This window comes from Schistocerca gregaria, chromosome 6 (assembly GCF_023897955.1).
Source record: "Schistocerca gregaria isolate iqSchGreg1 chromosome 6, iqSchGreg1.2, whole genome shotgun sequence".
Taxonomy (NCBI): Eukaryota; Metazoa; Arthropoda; class Insecta; order Orthoptera; family Acrididae; genus Schistocerca; species Schistocerca gregaria.
This window is the reverse complement of record NC_064925.1, coordinates 92,697,428-92,716,861: the sequence shown is the minus strand read 5'-3', so window position 1 is coordinate 92,716,861 and position 19,434 is coordinate 92,697,428. Positions and strand designations below refer to the sequence as shown.

Below are 19,434 nucleotides of genomic sequence, written 5' to 3'. Positions count from 1 at the left end.
ATCCCTCACCCTACCTATAGTCCGGATTTGGCGACATGTGACATTTTTCTATTCTCTAACATGAAGAAACTCCTTCGTGGGAGGCATTATCAAAGCAGTGGTGAGGGCTAAGAAGGCGATTTTGCAGGACCCCTCAAGAAATGGTTTCCAGCATGTATTTGAAGACTGGTAGTTACGCTAGGAGAAGTGTATCGCATTCATGGGAGACTACTTTGAGAAGGACCATCAAAATTATGAGGACGAATAAAGGTATGGTGCAGAAGAAAATTATGATCATTTATTATTGAACATCTTTCGTATTTCACCATTTACTTTACTGTTTTAGATCTGTGCATGAATAAACCCTTTGGATTATGCATAAATAAACTTTTTGGCTGAAGGCGGGTTGATTGTATCGCTCAAAGCCCACCCCTCGACAATATGGGGCAAGGGAGATGAAACAACAAAAGGAGAAAATTTTAAAGAACATTTTATTCAGAGCAACCGCAGCTCTGAATATGCATCTTGTGGAATTACAACCGTAAAAAGCTGTATGTAAGATCCTTTATTTGGAACGGTGGCGGTACGTCACATAAATATTAACATTTTTATCGGTTGCAAACCGTAGTTAACGTACTTTATGAATATAATTAGTGTAAAAGATACAGTTAATGTTCTTGAAACAACTGATATGCAGCGATAATTTAAGAGTAACATCTTTATTTAACACATGTCTATGAAAATAAAAAAGGATCGAAAAGAGACGTGGGATTGTACGGTCGAGGAGGAAGGACGCACTTTATGGTACCCACACTGTTTTGTTTTGACGATATGGAAGGCAGCCATTGAGCGTCTACACATATTTTATGTACGTTATTCTGTATTCTGCTAAAATAAACTAATTATTGTTTTCACAAAATGAGTTTCTTTGTAATAGTTGCCACCTCAAGTAGTCGCAGCTGGTAATTATTTTTAATAAGCATTTTTTCAGTAATTTGCGCTGCGAGAAGCTCATCTTACGATGTAGCCTCTGGTCGGCCAGTACGCGCCGAAGTATTAATTTATTTTTCAAAGTGTTAACAGTAACAGTAAATGCGAGAGATTTCGTTGTAAGAACCTTTTTAAATTACAACAGATAATTAATTTACGTTAAAGATCATTTTTTAAATTATACAAATTCCGTGAGTTCAGTAAGTTTTATCTTTGCCGCTCCCTGGCAACAATCGAAATTCTCTCGAGCCTTGATTTGCAGTCAATGAATAGAAACTGACAAAATTACATTCAATTCAGTTAACTTTCAAAATCTACAGTTGGTACATGAATAAAAGACGCCCTTCAAGAACCCGTTTCATATGTACTTATACACGTAAGTTAGAGTGAGAAGAAAAGATAATATCCCTGAGAGAAAGAATCATGCTCTAACAAAAGATAAATTCACCTGATAAAATAAAAATATATACAGGGTGGTCAGAAATGTGTGAAATGTTTGTAGGGATGTTACAGGGCAGGTTGTACTGAGACATAAATGTTAAGAAAGAAATTCGATACGATGCTCCGTTTCCGAGTTATTTAGCATGGAATTCAACAAATCGGGCCTGCCAGGGCCGGTGTTGCCCAGCGAGTGCTCTGTCTCGTTAGCCGGAACTTGAATTTACGCGCGCGACGATCTGATTGGCTAACTTCAGTGCTAAATAACTCGGAAACGGCGCAACGTATCGAATTTCTTTCTTAACATTTATGTCTCAGTACAACCTGCCTTGTAACATCTCTACAAGCATTTCACACATTTTCTGACCACCCTATATATTTATATATAACTTAACAAATGAACAACGTAACGGAACTACAACGGGTTTAGTAGCTTAAAGCCACATCTTCGGATGAATATGTAAATTACATTATATGTGACACAAAACTTGGGAAAGGTAAAGATCCAGCACTCATAGTCGAAATAACGTTAATCCACCAAGTGAACGTCCTGTCAAATGGTAAATAGGCTGTTATATACTCACCTGAAGACTTTGATTTAAGCTACGAAGCCGATTGTGGTTTCATATACAGCTGTTCACTGTTACCATGCCACTATAAAAGAAAAAGTGACGGTAACTGTCCAGAGGAGCACTCCGTACGAAACTTACTGTGAGTCAGATACCAGGCTGGGATTCATTGGTAGGATCCTAAGGACACATAAATCACCTGGGGAAGGACTCGCAAAGAACCTGTTCGATCTATTACTCGTCAGAGTAGGTCCGTTACCAGGTAAAATTAACAAAGGAGGTAGAACAGTGTAACGCAAATCATTACGCGACCGCTTAGGAAGCACAGGAGTACTACTGAGATGTCGGCCAAACTCCATATCACATCCAGCTGAACTTCACCACTAGTGAGTTCCGAGTCGAACGCTAGTCTCCATCCATTACCATGTGATTGTAGTGAGCCAGCCCATTCTTATGAGTTCAGTCGAGTACCCAACAGCAGTATTACTTGAATCTACACACTGTCGATCGCCAGTGTACATTGTGTAGTGTTCCTACCACTAAATGCGCTTACTGTACTCTACCGACCCAGTCACGGTCCTAGGCAGCAGAGCGAAATGAGAACATCACCTGCTCTGCCCTATACAGTTGCAATGCTAGACCTTCAGTAACTTTACTTTTCCTTAACGAAGTAAGATCTTAGTAATGTGCTTTTCCAGACGGCAACCAACATAACTTGTGCTCCAACAGAGCACCGTTGCTGTCAATCACATCTACATCTACATATGTACTCCGCCATACAATACTGTGCTCCAAACGTACATTCTCAGGAATTTATTTCTCTACTGTGTGGTTTAATAATGATGCCATCAAATTGGGTGAAGTATTACGAACGTAAAACAGTCCCCAACGCTGATCTCTCGAAGGGAACAACGCAGGTGTAAGTAATTAAGGGGAGGTTTACTATATTTGGCCCGAAAAAAACATGTCCTTTGAGAATTTTTTCTCGGGATGTGTTATAGATGTCAATGTCAAATTTGTTCAAAATGTTTACTGATATTTCCTATTCAAACGGAAATTTTTTTGACCGAAAATGTCGAAGAGCAAAGGCGAATTCTCGCAGCCTCTTTGCTTCCGGTGTGCTGAAGTCAGCTTGCGCCAGCACATGATAGACTAGCGTGGGTAGATGCTTTCAAGGAGTCTTCGCACTTTAGTGCTCAGCAGCAGATGTTAACTTCATCTGAATCGTCAAAATGGTCGCATCAGTGATGCGGAAATTTCGGAAGTTTGTTGTGTGATGATGACTGTGGTACATCTACATCTACATGTACATCTACATCCATACTCCGCAAGCCACCTGATGGTGTGTGGCGGAGGGTACCCTGAGTACCTCTATCGTTACTCCCTTCTATTCCAGTCTCGTACTGTACGTGGAAAGAAGGATTGTCGGTATGCTTCAGTGTGGGCTCTAATCTCTCTGATTTTATCCTCATGGTCTCTCCGCGAGATATACGTAGGAGGGAGCAATATACTGCTTGACTCTTCGGTGAAGGTATGTTCTCGAAACTTTAACAAAAGCCCGTACCGAGCTACTGAGCGTCTCTCCTGCTGAGTCTTCCACTGGAGTTTATCTATCATCTCCGTAACGCTTTCGCGATTACTAAATGATCCTGTAACGAAGCGCGCTGCTCTCCGTTGGATCTTCTCTATCTCTTCTATCAACCCTATCTGGTGAGGATCCCACACTGCTGAGCAGTATTCAAGCAGTGGGCGAACAAGCATACTGTAACCTACTTCCTTTGTTGTCGGATTGCATTTCCTTAGGATTCTTCCAATGAATCTCAATCTGGCATCTGCTTTACCGACGATCAACTTTATATGATCATTCCATTTTAAATCACTGCTAATGCGTACTCCCAGATAATTTATGGAATTAACTGCTTCCAGTTGCTGACCTGTATTTTGTAGCTAAATGATAAGGGACCTACCTTTCTATGTATTCGCATCACATTACACTTGTGTACATTGAGATACAATTGCCATTCCGTGCACCATGCGTCAATTCGCTGCCGATCCTTCTGCATTTCAGTACAATTTTCCATTGTTGCAACCTCTCGATACACCACAGCATCATCTGCAAAAAGCCTCAGTGAACTTCGGATGTCATCCACCAGGTCATTCATGTATATTGTGAATAGCAACGGTCCTATGACACTCCCCTGCGGCACACCTGAGATCACTCTTACTTCGGAAGACTTCTCTCCATTGAGAATGACATGCTGCGTTCTGTTATCTAGGAACTCCTCAATCCAATCACACAATTGATCTGATAGTCCGTATGCTCTTACTTTGTTCATTAAACGACTGTGGGGAACTGTGTCAAACGCCTTGCGGAAGTCAAGAAACACGGCATCTACCTGTGAACCCGTGTCTAAGGCCCTCTGAGTCTCGTGGACGAATAGCGCGAGCTGGGTTTCACACGACCGTCTTTTTCGAAACCCATGCTAATTCCTACAGAGTAGATTTCTAGTCTCCAGAAAAGACATTATACTCGAACATAATACGTGTTCCAAAATTCTACAACTGATCGACGTTAGAGATATAGGTCTATAGTTCTGCACATCTGTTCGACGTCCCTTCTTGAAAACGGGGATTACCTGTGCCCTTTTCCAATCCCTTGGAACGCTTCGCTCTTCTAGAGACCTACGGTACACCGCTGCAAGAATGGGGGCAAGTTCCTTCGCGTACTCTGTGTAAAATCGAACTGGTATCCCATCAGGACCAGCGGCCTTTCCTCTTTTGAGCGATTTTAATTGTTTCTCTATCCCTCTGTCGTCTATTTCGATATCTACCATTTTGTCAACTGTGCGACAATCTAGAGAAGGAAGCACAGTGCAGTCTTCCTCTGTGCCCTATTTTGGTGTCAAATAATAGAACTACCGCTTTTAAAGTCTCATTTCCTGATCTGTTTCTGTCAGCACTACCTGTCCTAATAGTTAAGATGGACGAAAATACACTCGTCAGTGTAATGGCGTGTTCTTTGCTTTGCTGCGGGAGCAGATCGAGTGGAACTGTAACACGTGAAATATAGGTTCACGTTACAGCGATATATGTGTATCTACTTAGCGCCGTAGAAACAATTTCCACAGAATTGTTTGAGTATTAATGCATTATTTGACACAGACTGATTTACAAGATTCTTTGCTTGAAATGTAACTTATGTCATGTTCACATTAGAGAGGTGCCTAAGACATTTAATACAGTGAAGGCCTACCTAAGATGTTGCTATCGTCTAGATCGGTGATTGTGACATGGGCCGAGCATTCCTCTACTCAGCCGTACGCAGACCATCGATGGCTGTCGTGTAGCGAAGCTCTATGAGTTGTGGGTACGCTGGCGTTGCTCATTCGTCAGTGCGGCGAGCAGAGGCTACCTACGGTTTTAGTTTCCGCTTCTGATTATTAAAGCAGTCGACCTGTTAAAGACCTTTTTAGAGTGAATGAGCTATGTTGTAAAGCCAAATATTTAGGCTCTTGTGACTAGCTACACGTGAGAAAGAGAGAGTGATAGTGTGAGACAGCAAAACAGCGTGGTCCTTTAAACGCGTTTGCAGACGGCGTCCCCGGGGTCGGTGTTTTTACAACGGCGGCCGCGGTGGCCTTCCGGGGCAGTCCAGTGTCCGCCTCTGTAATTACAGCCGAGGCGAGGCGAGGCAAGGCGAGGCACCCCGTGCTAATTGGGCGCCTTTCTTCTCGAAAAATAAATACCGCCGCCGGAAGAAAGGCGGGAAGCGCCATTTATCACAACAACGGCCGGCCCGGCTGGCGGGCGTGCCAAGTGAGCCGGGCGCCGAAATACGTTCATTCATTAATTCGTCGCTCCCTAATTACGATGGAAAAGTGGAGGGTGAGAGTGAAGGCATATTGCAAGGATTTGAGATTTACCGGCAGGTGAAACTCTGGAAACCGCCCCAAGGCACGAATTAAAGCTCTGTGACACAAAACAAGTGAACAGGTGCAAAAGCATGGACTCTGCAGGAACAGCTCTAAACAGACGTTATTTCCACATCTGTGTGCTTCTATTGTCAGCACATTTTCAGCAAAGATCTGCAGAATCTTTTTTTTACAATCATGGTAATTAAAAATAAAGACGTGCAGGGAGAATAGAACGCATGTCTAGGTATGTACCAATTATGTAATACCAGACAAGCCACTTGATTCACTGTGTTTTACACTGTAAGAAATACATGCGCATTAATATGAGGTGTGTCCACCTTTCTTAAACATGATCACTTGAGCTCTCCTGGGGATACTTTCGAAGAACTGTGTGAGTGAAGCTTTCTGGAAGATTAAAACTGTGTGCCGGACCGAGAATCGAACTCGAGACCTTGGCCTTTCGCAGCCAAGTGCTCTACCATCTGAGCTACCCAAGCCAGAGTCATGATCCGTTCGATTCTCGACGCAGCACACCGTTTTAACCCTTTGACCCTCTGGCTACAATTGTGAGATTAACTTTTACTGTGTATTCGCTAAAACAAAAATATTTCTTCCGACTAGAAATCTGAGGTACACATTTGTGAATGTTTAGCCTTTTCAACATGTGCAAGTATTGTTTAAGTGCGGCCTACCGTTGGGCACTAAGCAAATATCAGCAAGTCATCGCAGCAGTGCACAGTAGTGCACAGTAAGTCTTGACCACTAGAATGCACGGATGTGATTGATTCGCCATCTTCTACTGTGTAAATGAATATTGTTATTGTTATTTTGTATGATAATTATTGAATGATCAAGTTACTATTTATTACAATGGAAAAGGTTTCGTAACTAGTTATGTTAGTCCTTAAAAGGAAGCCAAGTGTGCAATGTATGCTTCGAAAACGGGCACATATTTCTGTATAAATCCTGCATGTAAAATCATTAAAGAATCACCTAAGAGCATTACCACACTAAGAAAAATTTTCCTTCCTCTCGAAAAAAATTTAGACCTGGACGGTTAACCTGTCCGGAAGTTTCACATCAGCGCACATCCCGCTCTAAAGTGAAAATTTCATTCTGGAAACATCCCCCTGGTTAGGCTAGGCCATGTCTCTGCAATAACATTTCTTCCGGCAGTGCTAGTTCTGCAAGGTATGCAGGAGAGTTTCTGCGAAGGTTGGGGGGGGGGGGGGGGTAGGAGAGGAGGTACTGATGGAATTAAGGCTGGGAGTCGTGCATGGGTGGCCCAGGTGGTAGAGCACTAGCCCGTGAAAGGCAAAGGTCTCGAGTTCGAATATCGGTCCTGCACACAGTTTTAATCTGCCAGGAAGTTAAATATCAGCGCACAGTATGCTGCAGAGTGAAAATTTCATTCAAGTGTATGGACGTCTGTGGAGGAATGGCAGTCCATTCTTCCTCGAGAGCCGAAATCAAAGAAGGTAGTGATGCTGGACGCCGGTTCTGGAGTCGTATTTCTAATTCATCCCAAACGTATTATATAGGCTTCAGGTTGGGGTCCTATGCTGGCCAGTCAATTTCAAGACTTTTACTGTCCGCAAACCATTGACTTAGAGATTTTGCTTTATGACAAAGTGCCTTATTACGCTGATCCAAAAAGTCATCGCCTTCTGTTTCTCTACTGTATGCAGTAAAGAATACGATAAAATTAGTTCTTATCCTTCCACATTTAGCCTTTCTCTAAGCGCAACAAGGAGACCACACCTTAACTATGAAAAACGCCCATATACCGTAACGCCACCTCCGTCATACACCATTTATGGCTCTAAAAATGATAATAGGTAACGTTCACCAACCATTCGCAAAGTCCCAAACCCTTGCACCAGATTGCTTTAGGTATAGCGTGCTTTACCACAGCAAATCACTCGCTTTTTGTCATCCGCTGTCCAGTGGCCTAGCTTTCACAACACCTAAGGAATTGCTTCGCGTTAAGTACAAATATTTGAGTAGCTGTTCAATCGTTTAATTATCTACGCACATTAATTGCTTTAACAGGACTGCTAGTATCACTATGGAACAAACGAGTGATTGCCTCTGCTAATTTCATCTTTTATTATTATTATTATAATCATTCTTGGCAGTGATCGACTGTTCCTCGTGTGTGCTTAGTATTGGCTTAGAGCTGGTGGTTTCTTGTGTAATTCACAATAACTTCAGTAAGCGTTGACGTATTGAGCTTCAAAATGGTTCAAAAGCCTTGATGGACCTGTTACTCGGGTTACATTCCATGACCAGTTTCCATTCGAATACATTGAGGTATCCCGACCCACGGACTGTTCTGTTACTGCTCTCTGCTGACAGCATTATACTCCCTGCCTCCTTTTATATAGCGGATCCTGCTTTTCGTTATTTCGGCCTTACGTATGGGTGTCTGGTTATTTCTGATTGTATTGTGTACAGTGAGCTTTCAGAAACGTCTTCTGTCAGACCACGACGGAAGATATGGCACAAAATCGAACTGAATCCTTTAGTAAAATTACTTATTGACCGGTCAGGCACTAATACAGGCGAGCACAAAGGAGAAGTCACTTCATATAAAACCATATTTGTAACAGTATACACATAGAAAATGATGTGCACCTTTATCACTATTAATCTGCTGCACATAAATCAGTGTTCCTTCTATTGAGAAGAAGCAGTCACCTGAGATTCTGGTGTTTGGTGAATTATAAATGCATTTTAGGTATATGTTCTTCACAGCTGATGATTTATATACATTGAAAGTTTCACTATAACATTCCACTTCATTGTAGGGGGTTGGTATGTGTGGTGCTAGACGTAGGCAATTCCATATTCAGCTTGGAGACGATTAATTTACTTACTAGCAAAAGTTAACTAGAACAGTCCAGTACCTATGCCCGGTCGTCAGGTACTGTTGGTCGGACTCAGGATCTCCAGAGGACATTGCGTCATTGTGAAGATGCATGGCCGGCCGCGGTGGCCGAGCGGTTCTAGGCGCTTCAGTCCGGAACCGCGCGACTGCTACGGTCACAGGTTCTAATCCTGCCTCGGGCATGGATGTGTGTGATGTCCTTAGGTTAGTTAGGTTTTAGTAGTTCTCAGCTCTAGGGGAGTGATGACCTCAGATGTTAAGTCCCATAGTACTTAGAGCCACTTGAACCATTTTCGAAGATACAGCTGGTCGCTACATCCGGCGCTGCCCTACAGCCTGGAGACTTCGCGTGTTCGATATTCCTCGGTGGCATCTGCGGAATTCAGGAGTTTGCACAGCCGTCTCCCCAGGCTTATGTCGGTAGAGAGAATGTCTGGCTGTGCTTGTTGCCGTTCACTGGCGCTGCTGTTATTTGGGCACAATCCCCGGAATTGCGGGTAGTGTCGGCGGATTGCCCAATGGATCAGTGTGGCTGTAGCCCAAAGAGGGTGGTCACCATAGGATGGCGATTGGAGACAGCTGCTCCAGGAGCTGGCAGGTGAGCGATGACTGTCTGACGGCGAAATCTGATCTACAGCGGCTAATGTTTTCGGAAGGTCATTATCGATACGCATCAGAGTGGGCTTGTGGACGAGCAGACGACGCAGATGTCATGCATTCCACTTTCCATAATGCACTCGGTGTGTCCCCGGGTTCAGTAAAACTGTTGTTCATCGACCAATGGATTGTGTCAGCATACCAAGATAGGAGTGAGAGCTGAATGTTACCTGTACACATATCAAAAAAATGTTTTGCATCACCTCGGTTCAGAGGGTTCCGGAACCTGTACAGAAAATTGAACAAGAGATCAACATAAACATCATGTCCGCCCTTTTTATTGCTCATGAAAATCACACATTGCATGTTGTACCACCAAACAGAACTTCAGAGGTGGTGGTCAAGATTGCTGTACACACCGGTACTTATAATGCCCAGTTGCACGTACTCTTGCATTGATGAATGTCTCTATTCGTCGTGGAATACTATCCACAAGTTCATGAAGGCACTGTTGGTCCAGATTATACCACTCCTCAACGGCGATTCGGCGTAGAGCCCACTGAGTAATTGGTGCGTCACGTCGTCCATAAACAGCCCTTTTCAATCTATCCCAGGCATGTTCGATAGGGTTCATGTATGGAGAACATGCTGGCCACTCTAGTCGAGCGACGTCGTTATCCCGAAGGAAGTCACTCACAAGATGTGCACGATGGGCGCGCGAATTGTCATCCATGAAGACGAAAGCCTTGCCAATATGTTGCCGATATGGTTACTCTATCGGTCGGGGGATGGCATCCACGTATCGTACAGCAGTTACGATGCCTTCCATGACCACCTGTGGCGTACGTCAGCCCCAAATAATGCTGCCCCAAACATGAGGGAAACCTCCACCTTGCTGGACAGTGTGTCTAAGGCGTTCAGTCTGACCGGGGTATGCCTCCTAATATATCTCCGACGATTGTCTGGTTGAAGACATATACGACACTCATCGGTGAAGAAAACACGATGCCAATCCTGAGCGGTCCATTCGGCATGTTGTTGGGCCCATCTGTAACGCACTGCATGGTGTCGTGGTTCCAAAATATGGAGCTCGCCATGGACGTCGGGATTCAAGTTGCGCATCATGCAGACTACTACGCACAGTTTGAGTCGTATCACAACGTCCTGTGGATGCACAAAAAACATTATTCAACATGGTGGCGTTGCTGTCAAGGTTTCTCCGAGCCATAATCTCTAGGTAACGGTCATCCACAACAGTAGTATACCTTGGGCGGCCTGAGCGAGACAGGTCATCAACAGTTCCTGTCTCTCTGAATCTCCTCTATGGCCGGAAAACATCAGTTTTAGTTCACTCCGAGACTCCTGTACACTTCCCTTATTGAGAGCTCTTCCTTGCACAAAGTAACAGTGCGGACGCGATCGAACCGCGGTATTGACCATCTAGTCATGGTTGAACTAAAGACAACAGGAGTCATGTACCTCCTTCCTGGTAGAATGACTGGAACTGATCGGCTGTCAGACTCCCTCCGTCTAATAGGCGCTGCTCGTGCGTGGCTGTTCACATCTTTGGACGGGTTTAGTGATATCCCCGAACAGTCAAAGGGACTGTGTCTGTGATAAAATTTCCACAGTCAACATCTATCTTCAGGAATTCTGGGAACTGGGTTGCCGCAAAACCTTTTTTGATGTGTGTATATTGACCAGCAAGGTGTCAAAGCACACGACAACAATTAGGAAGTGAAAGTATAAAGTGCAGTTTTATTGCCGTTATATATATGACTAAGCGGATAACATCTGTAGCCCTCTGAAGTTATTACAAAACCCATGGAGGCATACTGGTTGCCATTGGTTTGTACAAGATGGTGAGACTATGCGAAAAACAATGCTCACAAACAGACGAAAAGACGATAGAGATTGACCGAATGATCTGTGATAAATCACTGGAAGCAGTTATTTCCATTAAATATGTGTAGTTTGTAACTGGAGTGATTTCATTTTTAACTGTCTAATAAATGAGACTGAGAAACGCAAGTTTCAGACTGCTGGTATAGATGGACAGTTCTCGCATGAAAGAGTTCACTTAACAGATAATCGTCTGATAATATCTTGAGCGTTTTTAGACTCTCTGGGATAATAACCAGAGTGGGACATATGAAGCAACCGCTAAAATGGCTGAAAACTTCGTGACGGGTCTGTGAAAGCAGTGTGAGAGCGGGAGTATGCAAACCGTATCTTCTCACTTTGAATGTTCAAATAACGCTACTTTGCGAATGGCAGATTTCAGGCTGCTGGTAAACCCCTAAGGAAGGGTATTCCCCACATGATAGAGTTCGATTACCATATCCTCGTTCGATAATATCTTGAGGATTTTGAAAAAATTTTGGACAATAGCCTGTCTGGATTAACAGAATGCACGTGGAAGACTCTCAAAATATCGTCAGATTTAGTCACAGGTCTGTGAAATCAGTGTGACAGCGAGAGTACGCAAACCATTCCTACGGAGCACAAATATTTCGGTAGTTAGATTGATCTATCTTGGGCAGTAGAGTGTCGATATTTCTGGATTATTTTATGCGAACGTTGTCACTCAGTCGTTAAGTGAATCAATTTTCGTTTCAGTCCCAGGCAGAGGAGTTGACTTACGTGGAGCAGTAATCGACGTGAAACATGAGATTAGTGTAGACGTTGAGCAAGCAGGTAAAATCTGTTGGGCAGCCATTCATAATTTCCTTTGTTGTTGATTTCGTTCGTCAGACGTGGGTGTCTTCAGAAATTTAGCAGCCAACTGCCTCACGTTACATGTATCCGTATCCATACATCGCCAGTTACACGAAGTTAGCTACGCGGGGTTGCCGTACGGTCTAGAGTGTCTTGTCACGGTTCGCGTGGCTCCCCCCGTCGGAGGTTCGAATCGTTCCTCGGGCATGGGTGTGTGTGTGTTATCCTTAGCGTAACTTAATTTAAGTTATATTACATAGTGTGTAAGCTAAGGGACCGATGACCTCACCAGTTTGGTCCCATAAGACCTTACCACAAATTTCCAAAAAAATTACACGAAGTTAACAACCCTTGTAAAACGTCTTGAGAGGAAAGAAAATTAATTAGTAACACGGGAGAAGAAACTGGTATGTGCAGTTATTAAAGAAATACTATTCTGAATAACAATAATTAATATAACTGATCGAAGAATCGCATGTGAATAATTAGGAATGGTAATTATTATAACACTTCACCTGAATTTCTTGAGTTTAAAGGTAAGCGTTTAAGCCAAGACGAACAGAATTCCTTTACATTTGAGATAATTGACAAACGAATCAGTGTTTTGAGTATTTTGCTCGTTCTGAATTATAGGGTCAAAATCGTTTTCATAAAACTTTATAGCTTGATGTTATATAGAATATTTACCAGACAGCATTTAAATGGAAACAGCAACATGAGATTTCAACTTAGCACCTGAGCGAATACTTAAATTCCTCTGCTTTATCTACACTGAAGATACAAACAGGTACACCCGCCCACAATACCGAGTAGGCCTCCCGCGAGCACCCAGAAGTGCCGCAACACGACGTGGCATGAACTCGACTAATGTCTGAAGCATTGCTAGAGGGAAGTGAAACCTTTAATCTTGCAGGGTTGTCCTTCAATACGTAAAAGTAGGATGGGGTGGAGACCTCTTCTGAGCAACACGTTGCAGGGCATTGCAATTATGTTCAATAATGCTCATGGATGGGGTGTCTGGTGGCCAGAGGAAGTGTTTAAACTCAGAATAGCGTTCCTGGAGCCACTCTGTAGCAATTCAGGACGTGTGGAGTGTCGCATTGTCCTGCTGGAATTATCCACGTCCGTCGGAATTCACAATGGACAGGAATACATGCAGGTGATCAGACAGAATGCTTACGTACGTGTAACCTGTCAGACTCGTATCTAGACGTACCAGGTGTCCCACATCACTCCACACACCCCACACCATTACAGAGCCTCCACCAGCTTAAATAGTCCCCTGCTGATATGCCTGATCCATCTGCTCGATATAATTTGAAACGAGACTCTTCCGACCAGACAAAATATTTCCAGTCATTAACATTCCAATGTCGGTGTTTAAGGACCCAGGTGAGGCGTAAAGCTTTGTGATGTGTAGTCACGAAGGGTACACGGGTGGGCCATCATCTCCGAAAGCCCATATCGATGATGTTTCGTTGAATGTTCGCACGCTGACACTTCAGCACTGAAATCTGCAGCAATTTGTGGAAGGGCTGCATTTCTCCTCAGTCGTCGTAGCTGCAGGATCTTTTTCTGGCCGCAGTGATGTCGGAGATTTGATGTTTTACATGATTCCTGATATACACGGTGCACTCGTCAAATGGTCGTACGAGAAAATCCCCACTTCATTGCTGCCTCAGAGATGTTGTGTCCCATCGCTCGTGCGGCGACTATACCACCACATTCAAACTAACTTAAATCTTGATAACCTGCCATTGTGGCAGCAGTAACCGATCTATCAACCGCGCCAGATACTTGTTTTGTTTCGTAGCCTTTGCTGACCGCAGCGCCATATTCTGCCTGTTTACACATTTCTGTATTTGAATACGAATGCCTATACCACATTCTTTGGAGCTTCAGTGTATATTTAAGTTCTTCCCCTCAAATAAAATCGGACTGCTTCAATAAAATTGTCAGGTGATAATATTCTTGATCTATGCGGTGTAATTGGAGATACAGGCTTGCAAGTTATACCGAATACTCAAAAGTCAGCAGTGGAAGACTCTACTAGAAAGATGATAGGCACTAAGAAGGGCCTTAGTCACAATATTTCTAGAAACCATCTTCCAAAACTAGACACGAAATATGGTAATCCAAAGAAATGTATGATTCGTAAAAACGAACTGTGGGACATGGTGGAATATTCCCGCCTCAGTTTCATGAAGTTCCGATAAGTGACGGCAATATGCGTATCTTTCAAAATGGCGTCTGTAGCGGAAGAGCGTTCCAACCGTTCCCCACGGACACGGTACAGAACATGTTAACTTTGATGGAATCTCGGACGTGTCCGACAGTTGAATGTGTGTTTCTAATCCTCCATATGCATGTGTTGTATCAACTGAACTTTTCCGAAAGTTATTCGCACACTCACTACCGATTGTCAGCGGTCAAAGTCCAGCACAAAAAATGCTCCCTGGTTTGTTTGCTACGATTTGTAGCAACTACGGTCGGTGATGCCTCCTGTTGGTGGTTTAGCAAAACAAACAAGTCGGCACGACGTTAAAAAAAAATAGAGTTTTTATTTAGCCGTTTACCTTCACCGAATTTTTAAAAACTGTTACCTGCATTTTATTATTACTCTGTTTTATATGAGTGTGCTGTCTGAAATTTCTGTTTCACATCGTCTGTATTGCAATGCCAAACAGAAGATGCAACAGCGTCCAGTTTCTTCGGTTTCTCCTGAGAGCTATTACTTGTTCTAAACAAGCCACTGTAGGTAAGAGAATGTAGGTAAAAGATCTCGCAGCAATTGTAAGCTCATCCGAGCTTCGAGTGCCTTCATTCAGTAGTTAGCGCTTGTATTTTCCAAATTTTCACCTTAAAAACGATTTGAGAGCCGGGCTTAGTTCCATTGAAAACCTAGCTGTAAAAATCAAAGTTTACGAAACTGGTTGTCTGGAAGCTAAGCGTCTCCGTGCTATTACTATTATTGTTTTGAAACTTTCTGGGCGATGATGTATCAGATCGAAGGCTAATCCCGTAAATTGCAGTTCTCAAGGTATGCACCAAGCGACTGAAATATCACTGCACGACTAATGAGGCGTCTCACAGATTCAGTATTGGTTCAAATGGCTCTGAGCTCTAAGGGACTTAACTTCTGAGGTCATCAGTCTCCTAGAACTTGGAACTACTTAAACCTAACTAACCTAAAGGCATCACACACATCCATGCCCGAAGCAGGAATCGAACCTGCGACCATAGCGGTCATGCGGTTCCAGACTGTAGCGCCTGGAACCGCTCGGCCACTCCGGCTGCCACATTCAGTATTATCCGACCCTATCTCTCACTTTTCAGTCTTCACATAAACTGCTATTATTGTTATCAGCAGATACGTTTTCGAGTGCCCAACTAATTTGGCGATTTCATGTTGCAAGCAATATTCCGATATCTGTACCACTTCGTCATGTGTAGTCAGAAGTCCACCTAGCTGCTTGTTGTCGATGTCTGGTCTCTGTAAGTGTTGATTAAATGTGTTTATTGTTACATTAAGTGTAAATTGATGATCTAATAGCGCTGCCCATTTACTGTATACTGCATATGGGAAGCAACACGTTTAGGAATGTTTTTTATACTTTTTTTTATCGTCTATCTTCTGATTGGTTTGATGCGGCCCTCTGCAATTTCCTCTCCTGTGCGAACCTCTTCATATCAGACACTGGCAACCTACGTCCTCGCTTATGTGCTGGATGGATTCTAATCTCTGCCTTCCTCTAAAGTTTTTACCCTCTACAGCTTCCTATAGTACCACGGAACTTGTTCCGTGACGTATTAACAGACGCCCTATCATCCTTCAGTGTGTTCCACATATCCGTTTATCCCTTTCTGTCGCCAACTATGCGGAGAACCTCCTCACACCATACCTTAACAGTCTACCCAGTTTTCAATATTCTTCTGTACCACCACGTCTCAAATTGTTCGATTTTCTTCTTTCCCGGTTTTCCACAGCCCATGTTTCATTATCATACAATGCTCTGTTTGATACTTAAGTTCTCTTATTTAATTTATGAACCCTCTGACTTCGAGGATTACAGTATGGATGCCCCTTTAAACAAAAGACACTTAACGAATCGCAAGTGAAAGCTAGTCGAGTACTAATTTACTTGTCGTAGAATAAACTATCGTTTAATGCATACAAAAACAATGCTAAGGAAAAGCAGTGCATAAAAGAATGTAACGTACTGCATGTGAAGCTCTCCTCTTCAGGCCACGAGTGGCCTACCGGGACCATCCGACCGCCGTCTCATCCTCCGTGGAGGATGCAGATAGGAGGGGCGTGGGGCCAGCACACGGCTCTCCCGGTCGCGATGATGGTATTCTTGACCGGAGCCCCTACTATTCGGTCTAGTAGACCCTCAATTGGCATCATGAGGTGGAGTGCACCCCGAAAAATGGCAACAGCGCATTGCGGCCTGGGTGGTCACACATCCAAGTGCCGACCACGCCCGACAGCGCTTAACTTCGCTGATCTCACGGGAACCGGTGTAACCACTGCGGCTAGGCCGTTGCCACTGCTTGTAAACAGGAGAAGAAATCTACGATCTACCGTAAAATACCTAGGAGTAACGATACTGAGCGTTCTAAACCAGTTGCTGAGTAATGTTCATTAGTGCAGGGCGGTTACCTGGTAGCATTAACATAAGAGACAGGCAAAATCCACTGACGAGCGGCGTATTTCGAAACAGCATGCTTTCTTCGTTGAGAGAGTGTTACAAAGATTCTAAACAAACTGCAATGGCACATCGTGTACGTGACATGTTGGACACCAAGGAGACGTTCACTACTGAATTTCCGAGAGAGTTCTTTCCGGGAAAAATCGTGCAACATTTTACTTCGGCCCACACACGTCTCGGGGAAAAGTACCACATCGAGAGAATCAAAGGATTTAGATCTCATACAGAGACTTAATACAAATTCTTCTTCTTGTGCGCCATTTGCAAACACAGAATGGGCAAAGGTAGTAGTAGAGGAGGTTTCCCTTCGCCGAACAGAGATGGCTTGCGGTGTTTCGAGTTGCAGAAGTACACTACTGGCCATTGAAATTGCTTCACCAACAAGAAATGCAAATCATAAACGGGTATTCATTGGACAAATATATTATACTAGGACTGACATGTGATTACATTTTCACTCAATTTCGGTGTATAGATCCTGAGAAAACAGTACCCAGGAACATCACCTCTGGCGTAATAACGGCCTAAATACGCCTGGGAATTAGGTCAAACAGAGGTTGGATGGTGTGTACAGGTACAGCTGCCCACGCAGCTTGAACACGATACCCCAGTTCATGAGGAGTAGCGACTGGCGTATTGTGACGAACCAGTGGCTCGGCCACCATTGATCAGACGTTTTCAATTGGTGAGAGATCTGGAGAATGTGCTGGCCAGGGCGACAGCCGAACATTTTCTGTATCCAGAAAGGCTCGTACAGGACCTGCAACAAGAGGTCGGGCATTATCCTGCTGAAATGTAGGGTTCCGCAGGGATCGAATGAAGGGTAGAGACAAGGGTCGTAACACATCTGAAATGTAACGTCCACTGTTCAAAGTGCCGTCAGTGCGAACAAGAGGTGACCGAGACGTATAACCAATGGCACCCCACACCATCGCGCCGGGTGATACGCCAGTATGGCGATGACGAATACACGCTTCCAATGTGCGTTCACCACGAAGTCGCCAAACAAGGATGCGACCATCATGATGCTTTAAACAGAACCTGTGTTCATCCGAAAAAATTACGTTTTGCCATTCGTGGACCCAGGTTCGTCACTGAGTACACCATCGCTGGCGCTCCTGTCTCTGATGCAGCGTCAAGAGTAACCGCAGCCATAGTCTCCAAGGTGATAGTCCATGCTGCTGAAAACGTTGTCGAACTGTTCGGGCAGATGGTTATTGTCTTGCAAACCTCCCCATCTGTTGACTCAGGGATCGAGACGTGGCTGCACGATCCGTTACAGCCATGCGGATAAGATGCCTGTCATCTCGACTGCTAGTGATACGAGGCCGTTGGGATGTAGTACGGCGTTCCGTATTACCCTCCTGTACCCTCCAGTTCCATATTCTGCTTACAGTCATTGGATCTCGACCAACGCTAGCAGCAATGTGGCGATACGATAAAGCGCAATCGCCATAGGCTACAATCCGACCTTTATCAAAGTCGGAAACGTGATGGTACGCATTTCTTCTCCTTACACGAGGCATCACAATAACGTTTCACCAGGAAACGCCGGTGAAATGCTGCTTGTGAATGAGAAAACGGTTGGAAACTTTCCTCGTGTCACCACGTTGTAGGTGTCGGCACGGGCGCCAACCTGGTGTGAATGCTCTGAAAAGCTGATCATTTGCATATCACAGCATCTTCTTCCTGTCTGTTAAATTTCACGTCTGCATCTTCGTGGTGTATCAATTTCAATTGCCAATAGTGTAGAAAAATTACTGTAAATCTGACATTGTTATTGTGAGAAGTTACGAATTGGAGATTTCGGATGGACCTGTCGAAAAGCAAGACTGAATAATTTGTATGTGATGCCATGTAGATGGGACAGTTAATCATCGATAATATTTTGTTAAGTGAATGGATGAGCCCAGCTCTGTTACTACTTGACAAGTCTGCACAGCCTGCGAAGAGGGCGCTTTCTGGGCAGAGGCGCGTTTCTGTCGGAGTGCTGAGATCCTACGAGACGGCGCGACGTTTCAGAGACAAAGAGAAGCCCTGGCAGGCAGACATCCGAGGACCGCTTGCGACTCTTGGCGGCGTCCCCACGCAGCTACCAGGAGCCGGGAGCCGGGAGCAGGGAGCCGGCAGCCAGCAGGCAGCATCCAGGGACAGGCAGCCATGAAGGCGGTAACGACCCGAGCCGGGTCGCCACTACAGCCATGTCGGGGGGAGAAGCACATTGTTCGGCGCCTGCCGTACCGTTCCGTTATAGGGTCGGCTACAGGCCGTTTAATTACAATGGCGCCGCAGTGCCGGGCCTCGCCGCTCACGCCATTACGCTGATGCCGTGCTGTGTACTGACGCTACCGATAACCTTGCAATGGCGTATGCCGAGATAAGAAAGCTTAATACAAGCTTTACGTGTGCGTTTATGCTAAATTTTGTTCAAACTCAAACATTAAAATTTATCATTCAATGAAGGATTGCTCCGTCATGTATTAATATACTGACTTGTAGATTGTCGATCTTAAGGTTGTTGGAAGCCAGTGAGGGTTCTCCAAGGTAGAAATCAGAGATACAATGCAGAGAGCACGCAAAGTTTATATTACCGAACGTAAACAGTGACTCTAAAGCTCTGCGGATTG

At 44.2% G+C, this 19,434-nt stretch overlaps 1 long non-coding RNA gene across 1 annotated transcript in view; it reads right to left on the bottom strand.

The window, feature by feature from the left end:
- Positions 1 to 19,434, bottom strand: part of LOC126278470 (uncharacterized) — a 1,538,296-nt gene that overhangs the window by 787,201 nt on the left and 731,661 nt on the right. The window lies entirely within an intron of this gene.